Source organism: Bombus fervidus, chromosome 1 (genome assembly GCF_041682495.2).
Source record: "Bombus fervidus isolate BK054 chromosome 1, iyBomFerv1, whole genome shotgun sequence".
NCBI lineage: Eukaryota > Metazoa > Arthropoda > Insecta > Hymenoptera > Apidae > Bombus > Bombus fervidus.
The window spans coordinates 21,652,954-21,666,198 of NC_091517.1; the positions used below are offsets into that span (position 1 = coordinate 21,652,954).

Below are 13,245 nucleotides of genomic sequence, written 5' to 3' on the forward strand. Positions count from 1 at the left end.
TATTTAAAGAAAAAGATTTAAGAAATGTGGTAAAACGTTGAAGGAATTTGAAGCTCAAGTAAGATACCTCTTTAATTATGAAAGAGGAATATTTTAAAATCTTTTCTATCGAACATTAGACTTTTATACCACAAATTTTCTGTGTCGTCTACAGTACTTTTGATCGAAATACCTGCTGTAAAGATTAAACAAAAGAAGATAAACAGATAAGAGTAGACGACGTTTGCTTCAATAATTTTTTAATACTGCACGAGGTTTCTACTTGGACATTAGCTTAAGAGATCTTTTTTTCATTTTTCTCTCCATATTTTCCTAATAGTCTACTTCAGTAAATTATCTTCGTTGTGTATTTAAGGTTCCTGGATCGCGCTACACAGGTATCTACGATTCACAACTTGGGACGAAGATTCTTTACAGTAAGAATCCTCCTCTCTAACTTCCAAAAGAGCTTCCTCGCAATTTTTCCTACACGAGTAGCCGTCCAGGGAAAGTTTCACACCGGTAGATAGCCGTAAAAGATTAAACTTTCGTTCGAAGCGATTAAGATTGCGAATACTTAGTCTCCTTCACTGGAATCATTATTAAAGCCTGCAAGAGCCTCGCCAATGAAACAACATCATAAACTTGAAAAAATAAAACGAGCAATAAAACAAAGATAGGTGGCTATAAATCTCGAGCCATGTTCGGGTATCTTTAAATCCTTGAAACGCGTTATGTTATTTAACTTAATCTAACGTGTATACGTTCCAACGTCGGTGTAACTAATACGATTGCTGGCGATGCCAACCGGCTAGTTCAACCGTAAAAATACAACTAAAAATAATGAAAGATACTAATTAAAAAAAAAAAAAAAAAGAAAGAAAAAGGAAGATACAACAAATCTTTAAGAGATGATGGAAACTGTCGGAATAAACCCCAAAGGGGATTGGTAAGATTCAATGATCTTCGAACCCATTAATCAGCAACTATGCGACAGTAGCAAAGATACAAGAACGAACGAAGGTAGAAGAAACAGAGGAGGGGAGAAGAGAGTTGAAATTCTCGCTGGGTCTAAGCATTGTGCCGGTAAATTAAGTCGTCACCAGGGTTAGAGGCGTCACAGTTTTACGCGCGATAAAACGACGAAAGGAGAGCCAATTTCCTGATCGACCATGGGTGAAACATCGAAGCTTGGCTGGCGCTGCCGCCCTCGTGTTGCGCCGCCTTGGAACGTGCTCCTTCGTCTCCCCCCCGATTCAACCCCCGATACAACCCTCTTTAAACTCTCAACCGTAACACGCACGCCAGTTGGTTCGTCGAGTGGTCGGCCGGACCCGTTTATTTTCATTCGCCGGGATTGCTTTTCATCGACGCTCGGTGAACACGACAAAAGCTTCTTTCTTTCTTTCTCCTGTTACGGAAAAAGAGGATATACACAGGCGAGTGCAAGTACACACGGACTGCACCCCCGTGACACGCGTGGGGGTACTTCACCACGGGCTCTCGTTTTTCAATGGAGCTCCTTGGCAACGTTCTCGAACTTGTATCGTCGACCATCGTGTAATATCGTCGTCCTTGACTAAGCCAACGAATCGCACAGCTAATTTGCAGGGTAATGAGCTCATTATTCCGGCCACTTTACCGGCTCCGAGACACTAAAAGATAATTTAAACGGCGACCCGTAATCGTATCAACCGGGTCAAACCTTTGAGAAGCGGAGTTCGGCTGCCCACGGCTCTCTTCGAGGAAGGAAATTGCGCCAAACGCGAGTCTCGTGTCGCTTTCCTACCCGGTGTTTATGGCGACGGGAAACGGTATTATTTAAGTAGGTAGGGATTAGGTTAGGTTCGCGTGAATGATAGGTTAATCGAAAAATTGTACGGCATGGCTTCTAATTATTTAAACCGTATTTTACTTTTAATTTAAAGCGTCTTTTACTTTGCTTCTGTTACAAGAGCCGAGTAAGAGAATTCTCACTATTGCTAATATATCTACATGATTCTTTGTTGGAACAATGAAAAAAAGAAATTAATCGAGCGATATGCGTGGACTTTAAATCCGTTTGATTAATTACGAGCGACGATTTATGAGTTATTTGATCGAAATTTTTATTCCTTTTTCTTCTTCGGGTTTTTTTTTTTCTTGTATATCCTGTGGGAATAAGTTTGGTACGAGAGCTTGAGTGATTGAATTTTAAATGACAATAATCAAGTACAATAGTACTGCCACGTGCAAATTAGATTAGATGCTTCTAATATATGAAAATTAAAATTGAAATGAAATTCTTATTTGTGTCGTAAGCATTGTGTGCCACAAATGAGACTTGATGCTACGAGATAAGAAATTGACACGAGTGATAAATAAAAATATAGAATTAGTAAAAAGATCCACTAGAGAATGGTAAAACGTTACAGTAAATGACGTTACAAATAATGTTTAATAAAAGTTTCAAAAAAATCTTTTAACTTTTTAAATTTATTTAAATAATCGCTCACGTTGCTTGAGTCATCCACACAAAAAAAAAAAAAAAAAAAAAAATACAATATCGGAATCAATACAATATTGAATTGAAGCAGAGAACACAAGAGGAGAACACACGAGTAGGAATGAAAATAATGAATACAAAACCGATCGATCCTCCTCTTGCAAACTACTTATGTCCTCGATAAAATCGCTATGGGTCGTTGAATCAACGACACGTATCAGCGACAAAAGTGTCCCGAGTGTATGGCCAATTGGTGACTCTGAGTCGTGCAAATTGCATCGCGCCTTCCGACATTACGTCTTTTCCGGTGATGGCGACGCGGGAGAGTCCCGTATAACGCGAAAACGAAGCATTGATTAAATTTCCAAGAATCACGCTTCAAAACTTTCAAGATTTTCGGTAGCGATCATAAAAACATCGTTTACTTTTGACGTGTACAGAAATAATTAAAAGCAAATTTATATCTAAAATTCAAAATTTGTTCTAGAATAAGTCTTGTAATTGTTAGCACGTTCATAGTTTACATTTTATTACGTAACTCTTGGAAGACCGAAAGTTACTTGAAATAAAAAAGGAATTAAATTGAAAGCTGATTACCAGATACTTATTATCTTTAAGATTATAAGGTAAAAATTGCAAAAACAACAATTGATCCTATTTTATGAACATTGCCTTCTTACCGATAAATTTAACGAGCAAAGAGAGTTCCTTATATCTTCAAAGAGAATTTCTCGTTAATCGTTGATTAATCTCCTTCTTTCTTCTCTTTCGTTATAAAGCTACCACTTGAACCTTGTTCGTCGCCTCGACGTTTATTGTACATTTTCGATTACTTGAAAATTGTCCCGGACAGGTGAACTGGAAACGATGAGCGTTCAAGAAACGTGGAAACAGGACGGAACGTATTAATAACACGAAACCGAAAAACCAATAACAAACAAACCACGAATATATCAAAATTTACATTTTACCTATGGATTAACAAGTATCAAATTTATCGTCAAAACAAACTATACTATGCAATTACAAATTTATAAGTTTTACGACACGATTTAAAAATTTCATGAAGCGCAACGCGGAAAAATATTGGTATTTAAAATATGTAGAACGTCAAAATTTCAAGACACTGAATTACGTTACCCTTGATAAAACAAGAATATAAGAAACTTTCCATTGCTCGAAAACTAGGCTAATTAATTACTTAGTATTTTAATAGTCTTAATTCGAGATTCCGGCAGTATGTACACGCAAATGGTCAAACAAACATGAGCAGACGAGGCTAACGTTCACTTCTGACTGAGAATGTGCACGCGTGCATGTGATACTCAACGTGAATCCCAGTAGGACCATGGCGTTAGTCTAGCCACGTATCGCACGTGTGTGCACGTTACGTTACCAGCTACTAAATTATTCCACGATAAACGTGTTTGCGTACGTTTAGTCGCGCAACGAGCGTCACGCGGGCTACTTTAATCGCACCGGCAAATAGACGTGTTCAATATCTATGCAATTCGATCGAACGGCTTGCACGACGGTCACGTATCAGTGAATAAACGATACGCTAAACAGCTCGAACGCATTTCCACGCGTACCTGTTCTCGTTCCCCTCGATTTTCCCCTTTTTTCGTCGTTTTTCCTTGTCGCGGCGCCACATGCTTTATCGCCGATGCAGCATCGATGAAATTTTTCAGCGAGGCAAACACAGCGCCTCGACTACCCTTTAAACACACAGGATTTGTCAGAGTTGAAAAATTCAAATGTAAACTTGAAATAACCGGCGCTAAACGCTCGTGTCCTTTTACTCTACTGTTCTGTCATTAGCGGTGCGTTTGTGCCTTTCGCCCCTCTACGCCGCTGCACCGCATGTGCTGTACAATTGTATTTCGTCCGGTTAATTCTTTAATTCATCGTATGGGCTTTATTGGTGTCAAATGAAATTGCTGTGAATCGATGGGCAATCGATTACTCGGGAAAATGACGTTTTTCTTTTCTTTTTTTTTTTTTTTTTTTTCTTGAGGAAAGTAGGAATTTCGAAGATATATTGGTCGGTTTGTTGTCGACGAGTTCTTACTCTTGCGTGGAACAAGATATTTATTGCAACAGTTTTTTCTGTTTAAGGGATAGCGTGGTCGAAAAAATTATTTAGGAATTATTAACTAAAAAAAGATTATTAATTAAAAATTATTAATTAAAATTATTAGGAAAAATTATTAATTTGGAAAAATTTATCAGAGTAGGTAATATGCTAATAAATAGAATTTTTGACGTATTCGTTTTATAGCAAAATCAAAGTTACATTATTTTAATATAATACAGTTGAAAAACGAAACATTCTGATAAATTTATTAAAAATCATAAATTTCTAAAAATAATTCGTATTGTGACAATTAATATCTTCAAAATATTTGGGAGAGTGATATTTAATTTGTAAATCAAATAGAAAGAAAATCTTCGCAACTCAGAGATTGGTCGGAAGCATATTGAATTTTAAAATTGCTTCTCTATAAAAAACTTTTGTGGCTCTCAAACGCAGCTACATAATTTTTCCAATATTGTACTAAGCGATTGAAAAATGCTAAGATATGTGTTCCATTCTAGAAAGAAATTTAGCCTTGATTTCCATAACAATTTTAGTGGAATTTTGATTTAAAAATCAGAGGTTGATATGATCGAGGAACTCCAATATTAGAAACTATCGTTAAATGAAAAAAATCTTGTGACAAAATGTACTCTAGAACAGTCCACAAACTTCTAACAAAGAAAACAAATACGTATGTATATAACCATCAAGCATTTATTGTTACGATGTTTTCAATATTTTACGCGAATGCAGAAGATTTCATAGTCAGACATAAACTCAGGACATAAACTGTGTCCTGACATTGCAAGATTACGTAAAATACAGTTTAAATCGCTTACTCCAATCGCTATCGCAAAATCTAAACTAACTAAACTAAAGAAAACTAAAGTAAAGAAAACTATTGAATTATAATCGTTTTACACTTAGCGCGTTGCCTGCTACGGTGGTTATCGGTGACCCACATTTTCTAGTACGATTAAAATAAGACAAATTTCATGGACTAAAAAATTGTTAACAATGGGAATAACTTGGATAATATTATCACAGAAAGGTGCACAAATACAACATACAGAGTATGTCGTAAAAATTAAACGTTATGCAATATATTTCAACCCATAGCGGTTCCTAAAACAAAATATATAAAATTTACAGTTAACTAACGTAATGTTAATAACTCTAAGCTCTAATTAGAAAGAAAAAATTCACAGGTTCGCGCCAAAATTCATTTCAATTCCATCGGTATGTTCTCACTTTACCGTGGCATCGTTGTTCCAACTCTGTACTATCCTACTCACCTTAACTTAGCCTACATTTTGGCAATGCATCGAAATAAGACGAACACGCGACGATCTGGTGCACGATGCGGCAACCTACAAAAGCCGAAGTTTCGAAGTTTCCATCGAAACAAGTGGAGGGAAGTTGATCGGCTGAAATCCCATTATCAGAAGAATGTTCGACTACGAGGCGGCGAACTACGCCGGGTTACGTGAAAATTTAATAAACACTGCGTGTACGAGAGAAGTACGACAGCTCTTGCTTAGAGCTAATACGAACTTACGAACAAGTAAGAGGCGTGTTCCGTGCAGTCTGAGACACTTCCGGAACAGCAACAGCAGCGCACCTATTCCTCTGGCGCTTGACCGGTTACACGACAAAGGCGGATTTTACGTTGGGCAGAGGATCGTGAACAACGCCATAAAAAACGAAAGATCGATGGTCTAAGTACCAGGGCGAACTGGGTCGAGCGTAGAATGGAAATTCGCGTCAAACCCCACTTTAAATTCTTATTTCTAGAAAATTAATTACGGTGGAATCTTCATATTAGATCCACGTCCGTGCTATCGCGTTTTAAAAATATTAAGGAGAAAATTTTATTAATCGAGAAATTAACAATTCTTGGGTCGGATCGTTAGTGAGCTTTTGATTTATCGTCGCAATATTAATAACAGCGTAACAGCATATCGCAGCATGTACGTTGATCATTTCACTTTATCGCGTTACATCATTACAACGAGAAAAAATCTCTCTGTAAAGTAATTACTGTCGGTATTGTATTCGAACTTCTACGCTTCGATACGATACAATGAATATTTTACAGGCAATTTACATTTCTACGACTTCTATTATTGTAACTTTTATATTTTATTATCAATCATCGTTGATAATGTCATGTTGCGTCAAATTAGCATATCGTATGAAGATGGTCATATTAACAGGCTGAAAGGTTTCAGGAACATCTTTATCATTGTAGTTTCTCCGTCGTGTTGTCGTTGATAACGTCTTATTGTATTTGGTTCATAAAGTGGGCGAAAATGGCCGCATAAACAGATTGACGCTCTCCAGGAGCAACAACAGCGGCGTATTCTTCTGACGCTGAAGCAGTTACACGACAAAGGCGGATTTTATGTTAAACATTAAGTCGTGAACGAGGCGATAGATACGTAAACGAAAAATCAACGACGAAATTACGAACGATCTTTCGACGTGAATTCGGTGGAGCGTAGAACGGAAATCAACGTTAAAGCTGATCGATTCTCATTCCTGGAAAATTGATTAGTTCGATTTTCCTCCTAGGAAATTGAAGTCCGCGGCGCGTCTTAATCCAGTTTAGAGAAACGCAAGGATATCTTGGAACGAACGGATGGAACGGAATGGGATAAAGACGCCCGTCGATTTTACGAATTATATCACGCGATTGCAATCGCCTTCTCGCTACGAGTCTGTATTTCTGGTTATTACGCTTTGATCGAGTTATACCGATGATAAAATTATCTATAATCAATGTAAAATTGAATGAACGTATGTGTTTCAAACTAGACAAATATTGTAAGAAAACAATGTATTCCAAGATCCCAAGATCATTCAAATCTTTCTTAATGAAATAGTGTATTTTCGTTAAAATATATAAAATAATAAATAATAAAATCAAAATAGCAAGCCTGATAATTCAATCGTGTATACAGCGTTGACTTACAAATAGTCCTTTGACGAAGTAATTTCCTCGTACGAAAGTATTATATCTCATTTAAGAAAAAGGATATAATTCTTATTTAAAATACATGTCCATATTGATATTTTATATAAACTACGTGTATATATTTTTACGTTTATTTTAATTCAATTTCTCTATCGACGCTCGACCAAAGATGGAACATCAGTAGTCGCAGTGTCGCGCCGACATCTGACACGTTACAAAAAAAAGGAGAAAAAAGAGGTGTAAAAAATTGTTCGTGCATTAGTCCAAGATAACGTGATTACCATAAAGTTAATGGATTCGGAGAAAGATGCAGGCCACGCGGTAGTTGCTCTATTTTTCGAGTCATTTCGCGAGGCATTTTATCGAAAAAAGAAGAATCGAGGAAAAGGAAAAAAGAGAAAGAAGGGGAATATCGTCCGCGAACACGGTTACGTCCGAGCGAATAATTTCGTCGCGGAGTTTGCGCTCGTCCAGTAGTAAAACAAACGACCTCTCCACTGTTCCATTCCTGGCAATAATTCACTAAAGGCTATTGCCGTGGTTCCCTCGAATTATTTCTGAATAATTCAACCGTTTTCTCTGCAATTTAACGAATGCACTCGGTGCACGCGAACACGAATCATCACGGCCGATGATTCCTCCGCAACACACATTCGTACACCACTACGTATCTATCCTTCTTCCCGATGCTTCGAGCATGTTCGTAACGTTTTGTGCGTGGACGCGCTATTTAATGCGGCCATCCATCGCAAATGACGATATCACACCGCTGTAGTCGACGGATTGCTAGAATACCAAAATCTTCATTTCCGCTGCACCATCCTATGGTCTTCCTCTCAAAATAGATTAAACGGAAACCTTACGATTTTGAACTGGCTTACGTAGATTCTACGGATATGTGGCGTGATCTTTGAACAATAAACGAGGATTCATCCGGTCATTCCTCCTCCTCTCCTTTCCTTTCAAAATGCACAACATATTCTACCCTGACGATCGCCTTTACGCGATCGCAAACGTCGTACATATCTTGTTGCATCCGAAAATAATAATTTCTTGATTATAGGAACTATCTAGCTCCAATCAAAGCAAGAAACGTGTTTGCCTCTTTAACAACCTCGTTTCTAGCAAGAAATCACGGTCGTTGGCTGACTCGTTCATAACTGCCCCATTCTCACGGCTATCTTCCCCATGCGCATCCTCTATCTCCCCTTGGACGATTTCCTTATCGGCTACGTGACGTTCTGCAAATTCCTCACGCATCGCAGATTACGCCATAGATCAAAGCGTAGCAGGGAACGAAGTGAGGAATTCTGGGGCGTCGTACACGTGGTACTGTACGTATACGGAACGCGCGCACACGCGTTCATCATCGTGTACACCTACTTTTCCAACCCTCTCCTTATCATGCTCGGCCGGTGACCGGATGCATCGTTACGTACCGATGTACCGCGATCTCGATGAAGCAACTACCCAGCAAGCAGCAGTCTCGACAATCTCGTCCTCCTCTCGTAGTCTTCAAGAAGCTCCCGAACGAGCGGAAGGGGAACAGGAGGAGGAACACAAGAGGGTGAAACGGAGACGGTGAGCGGGCTGGCACGACTCGCTCGATATCCATTAACCCCCTACCCCTGCAACCATCCCGAGTCTCTGTAGGGTTTAGGGGAGGCTATTCCCTCCTCGTTCATCGAAAAGACACGAGTTTATGCCACGCCGAGAAGCCGAAGCCTCCTCGTTCGTTAACCTGCTCGGAAACTGGAACTTTGGAGTCGAGCCCGACCAGGAACCATATCCTTTTTTTTTTTAAACTCCATCTCGTTCCACCAAATTATCCTTCGATAAAGACGCGTCTGGTTGAGAGATAAAACGACCGCGGAAGTTTCGGAAATTTGTTTACTGGAAACGATAAGGCAAATAGAGACTTTGGAGTAGATTTACGATTATGTACTTCGAAATGTGGATATGTTGCTCTGTGTTGCGATGTTAAACGATCAAAGTTTGAGTATTATGTGAGATAGGAATTTACGAGGCGATGTTATATGTTATAAACATAAATTTGAAAATGATCTAGATTTATGATTTAAGATTGTAAAAGTATCTATGTGCATGTATAGACATTTAAGCTTTTCACGTTAAATGAGGCTGCTGGATACGTTTATCTAATTCTTCGGACAAACCTGAATCAATATTCAGAATTCATGCAATCAGATCCATTTCAATTTTCAATAAATCTGTTTCGCGTTATAGTACAGCTATCGATTAACTGTAGCTCCATAGTTCTATAATATCCGAAATTAAACCGATATTTAATCTTCACAAAGATTTCGATATAATTTTCCTGGAAAATTACACGTAACAGTTTCAAACACGAGATGGCAAAAGGGGCACACTTTGGTCAGCCATCTCCCTCCATCGACCATCTTTTCTTCAAGCTTTTCCTCCGTGTCTCGTTTTACTGTTTACGGAGGCGGTCCAACACGCCTCGGTCATTTAATATTCATACGGTAGCACACTCCTCGCGGGCAACGTATCTGTCGTTCCTTTCAAAAAATGAACCATCGCCGCGTTCGCTCGTTCCCTTGGCGAATTAAGAAACTGCATTTCAAAATTGTTGCTACTCATCTCGAAAGCTCGATGACTACTGCCGCTGATTAATTGCCCACATTTATCGTGCTGCACCATTTAATGTAATTTTGCGATAAAGCAGCGAATACCGCAGGGATCTGTTTACAACGACCACGCGACCTTCCTTTGATGAATGTGCATTATCGTGGGAGCAAAGAGCGGATAGACAGTCGATATCTTGGCGAAAATCAAAGTGGCGGACGTACTTTGACGCTACGATATATTATATGAGCGCGGTATGCAATTCTTTTGGTTTAAAACATATTTGCATTATAATTTACTTGATCCGTACGAAACTCTGGTTAAGGGGTGACTAGATTAACAGGTTTAATAATGGAAATGGAGTGATCATCGTTGATCCTTTCATTGCCCAAACTTATTCCCAATTTTCTTATATTATCTCACAACAATTCCTAAAATTATTTAACAGGCACTGTGATTTATTTGCAATTTCGCTGTCCATTTCGTGAAAAATCTCAGCGAGCTTTATGAATATTCTGAATATAAATATACAGGTCAAAAATTAATTTTTCGATACCCAATTAAGAAAGAAATTTGAATATGGAAATATCGTCGCTAATTAATAGTATATATTAACCTGTAGCCCTACCGTATAATTTATAAAAAACAAAGAATATTTGATCGTAATATACAAAACGTATCGTAAGATCGTAATATGTAAAATGAATCTAAAATCAATTCCATATATTTCGTCAGAAAATAAACGTTAGACTACTTTTTTTAGGAATACCTGCGTCTCGTACGACAATATCGAGGTCATGACAAAAGCGTGCATGCAAAAGAAACAGGTCAGCCCGAGATAGAAGAAAAGTTCTCCAAAAATGTAACAGCAATTTGATAGCGTCGTCCTAGAGACGAGTATATCGATTATTCCTGCGGCGATTAAAGCTTCGACTATTTTACTCGCTCTCGCTTTTTTTGTCATATATAGACATAAATGTCATTTAAAAGTATCGATCCAAATACTAAATTTCTATTGCCCTCGTCTTTATAGTGGAAAATGGGAATGAAGAAGAAAATGTGGCCGCTTTTCCCACAATTCTAATTCCTTCTTATGTTTTTGCTTCTGCTATGCCTTTAGATAGACGTATACAAGTTGAAACAAAAACCACGACGCGAGATAATCTTCTCATATAATATCGAGTATAAAGAATCAAACCTAGAGCGAACAAAATCATTTTAAATGGTTTTGGTCTTTGAATCGAGCTTCCCATGTGCATACGTAGGTCATTTCGTTATACGGATTTGCTTCAGAACGACCAATTACGTTCCCCTTTGTAGTTGCAGTATTCGAGCAATTTCGAAATAGTTACAAATTTTCGTTTCGACGATGCACGTAGAACTGTGGCTCGACGTTCATCGCTGTAATCTAATCGCGTCCATATTTCGTACTCGCCTGGCTTCTCCCCGATTTAGAAAGCGCGTTTCGTATTTTTGGTCAATAAAATAACGTTTCCAATTTTCGAGCAGTGCATCCATGAACAAACACACTCACACAATCGTCGTCGCTAACAGAGTCCATTACGTTGAAATCTCAACGAGCGCACGCACCGAATACGATCCTGCTTCAATTTTTAAAATTGTACCCCCCCCCTTCTACCATGGAAACGAAGTTCACCTCGAAAAACAGTTTTATTCCCAACGATTTCAAGTTACTTTCAATGAACAGACCGAGTTATGGTAGACCGGAAATCGACGAATCGCAACGCAATTCTGCACGCGCTCCTGTTTACGTGTAGCACTGTCTATAAGTCAGACAAAACACTCTTCCCACTCATATATTCATTATATTTTCAACATACGTGTACTATAAGGAAGTGTAAGTTATACTACGTTTTCAAAACTCCATTACATACTTGGCTGTTTCTTTATTCAATTAAGCTTCTGCTGTTGCAAATTCACCAACACAAAGCTCAAATCGATTAATCGTTCCTTGATAACGCCGCTCGTTACGTTTCATACGAAACTATCGATTGTCCCAACTTACAGGCGGAAGTGTATGTATAATTTTCGTCGCGATTGCACGGATACACATTAGCCGTGACCGAGGTGGTAGCAGCGTGGCACGTTCAATGACACGAGCGTACGAGGAGGACCTATGTGCTACGTGTCCACGATAGTAACGGTACACGATGGGCTGCTGGTGAATGTACGTCCCTGCCCCTCTGCCGCTTTCGTGCAACTGCATGGTGATGCAGAGACGCGGATGCATCCTGTAGGAGAATATAACGAGCTCGAACCCGACTCTCGGGGTCGATGGCTGATGGTTTCGCCTTGCCCTCTCGAACACCCACTCTCCTCTTTCCTTTACACTCCCTCTCCACCTGACCCTCTTTCGCTCTTTCTTCGTCCGTCTTTCTCATTCTGTTTCGTCCCGTCTCACACCGTTGCACCCTCATTACCTCTCTTTCCAGTCGCCTGATCCTCGCCCTCTTCCCTTGTCCCATCGTCTATACACCGACAGTGGCGTGTAGCTTTAAATTCAGGACCAGCCAGCCGGTCACGGGGGTGCGCCCTCGCCTTTCGAGTGGGACAGCGCCGGTTACTGGGATAGAAAACGTTTTGACGGGTGTTCTTGAGAGACGACTCACCTTCGTTCCGTGCTACGCTGCTGTGTTTGTTCTGGATTTTTAAAGACGCGTTTCTCGCGGCAAAAGTCGCGAGAGATGCGCGAAAAGACACGCGAGTTTTATCAATGAGAGAGAACGCTAGCTTGTGTACGAGAGTATGTAAATCACAAGGATAGATACAGTTGGCGTGTAATTAAGCAAGTAACTTTTAGTTATTAGAATTACTAGAGAAAGTGTTTAACACGTTGGAGCGATGTAATCGCAGCAGATTGTAGCAAAGGTTCATCATGAAATATTTCTTCTTTCATGTACTTTCGTATAATATGTTTAACGATACAGAGTACTGTATATTATACTAATTTTTTTTTTAATCAAGAACGTAACTTGATTAATTTTAAGATGTCAGAAATTTGTGAGGCTGGTAATATAAAGCCACGATCGTTTCATTTCCAAAAACACAATCACAAACGTGCCAGCTATTTCATTTCTATAAATAATTCTCGCAAAACGA

The 13,245-nt window shown here is 39.0% G+C and overlaps 1 protein-coding gene and 1 long non-coding RNA gene across 16 annotated transcripts in view; one reads left to right on the top strand and one right to left on the bottom strand.

Annotated features, from left to right (window-relative positions):
* Window positions 1-13,245, bottom strand: part of LOC139990801 (uncharacterized) — a 71,311-nt gene that overhangs the window by 44,429 nt on the left and 13,637 nt on the right. Inside the window, exon 3 of one of the 2 annotated variants that reach the window (XR_011800661.1) lies at window positions 803-1,634. The exons of the other annotated variant lie outside the window; for it this stretch is intronic. This is a non-coding gene — a long non-coding RNA (uncharacterized lncRNA). Of the gene's footprint in view, window positions 1-802; window positions 1,635-13,245 lie in introns of those variants that run through there. 2 annotated transcript variants of the gene reach the window in all.
* Dscam2 (Down syndrome cell adhesion molecule 2) overlaps window positions 1-13,245 on the top strand; it is a 120,482-nt gene that overhangs the window by 11,389 nt on the left and 95,848 nt on the right. The window lies entirely within an intron of this gene.